This window comes from Gopherus flavomarginatus, chromosome 3, assembly GCF_025201925.1.
Source record: "Gopherus flavomarginatus isolate rGopFla2 chromosome 3, rGopFla2.mat.asm, whole genome shotgun sequence".
In the NCBI taxonomy this organism is placed as follows: Eukaryota; Metazoa; Chordata; order Testudines; family Testudinidae; genus Gopherus; species Gopherus flavomarginatus.
In genome coordinates, this window is record NC_066619.1 from 83,522,449 (window position 1) to 83,524,200 (window position 1,752).

The window sequence follows — 1,752 nt, forward strand, 5'->3', positions numbered from 1 at the left end:
GCAGTTTGCCCAAAATGTCACACTAAAATAGCAGGGAAGATATCTTGTATGAGAGCATAGTAGTCAGCGATGAAAAAGAATATTTATCCAACTGGAAGTGGTCCCTGAAGGAGTTTCCCTGTATGGGCAAGAATGTACCCAACTTTTGGTCACTACTATTTGATTATGCAAGTGGGTTCCTCCTTAAGAAATATTTCCTGAATGTAGGTCTTGAGCTTGGAAATGCGAACAGACAAGTGGTTTCTTACCAAAATCAGTAGAGTATAAGCCTGTGGGAGGCTCCTGTCAAACAAATAATGCATATGAACCAGTCATGTCAGTACTCTGAAAAACAGAAATGGCTTTTGACCAAAGAAAACAGAGCCATGAAACGAAAACAAAATGCAAAACACATGAGAACATCAACGAGGATGAGAACATCAAAATTCACAGAAGGGAGAATACAGAAAGCAAGCTGGAGAGAGATTAAGGAGAGATCTCACTAGTGAAAGAGAGAGAAAAAATTACTGTGTTCCAAATGGTTCTTTAAACACTATTTTAACCATTAATAATATAAAAGTTGCTTAAACTAATGGCTACCATCTATAACGTAGCTAAAAGTTTAAGGTGTACTGAGTATCTGTGGAGCAAGGAGATACAAAAGGTAAAAGTGAAGAGAGCAGGTAGTTATGGCTATGGCCTGCATTTGGCCGCAATTCTGTTGCACTGAATATATTCAACATTAAGAAGAGAAAGGATAGAGTATTAACTTAGAATTTTGGAGAACTGGGTTCAATTCCCTGTTCTGCCCCAGGAACTCTCTGTGAGCTTGGGCTAGTCACTTAGGGCTAAATCCACAAAAGAGACTTGAATTTATCATTGCAACACCTAACTTTTTGGCACCTTGCTGCCCATTGTAGTCCACAGCCTTTGGGCAGGAGCTTAGGCTCCCTATGTGATCCATAGACAGAGTTAGGTGCCTAAGAAGGGGATTCACAAAAGCCAGCATGCTGAGCCAGGAGTTGCCTAAGCTAGCTACCAAGGAGGGAATTAGGTGTCACATAGAAGGCACCTCCCTCCACTTGAGATTCTCAGCCAAGAGCCCTCTGCTGAAGTTAGGTACCTAAGGCAGGTCAACCCTTTTTCACGTAGAATGGGAGAGGAAGAGATGGTAGTTGAATCCAGGTTTCCTGTCTCCCGTGAGTGCCCTAACCACTGGGCTATGTAGTATTTTGAGGCAGACTTTCTCAGTCTCTTCTGTTGAAAATGTTCCACTGTGTATAAAATAATTAAATAGTCCAAAGAGGGTCAGATTGGCTCTCTAGCCCAGTGGTTAGGAAGTGCCTGGAAGTGAGAGAATTAGGTTTCAATCCCTGCAGAACTGTAAAGTGCAGAATATGTAGAGTCCATTTGCTGGATGAGTGATTGCTAAGTAACTCAGGCTACCTGAGTGTCTGCCTGCCCACCTGTTGGCTGACAACAACTGGAAATACAGAACTGGTTCCAGCACACATCTCTTGAAAGAAGAGGAAGTCAAATACATAAACAGTATTTTCACCTAAGATGACAGTCACACAGGGCCTACTGGCTCACAAGGCTCTAATCTCATTCAGTTGGTAGGCAGACCTTCTCTAGGCAAAGTCATTATGACTAAGGGAGGTTTTTTCCACAGGAAAAAGTGCATCTTTCTTCTCTATTGTGTTTGTGCTGGCTCTCTTCCTCTGCCTTCTAACTGACGGCACAACATTTTCTCCCAGCACCTTCTCCAGGAGC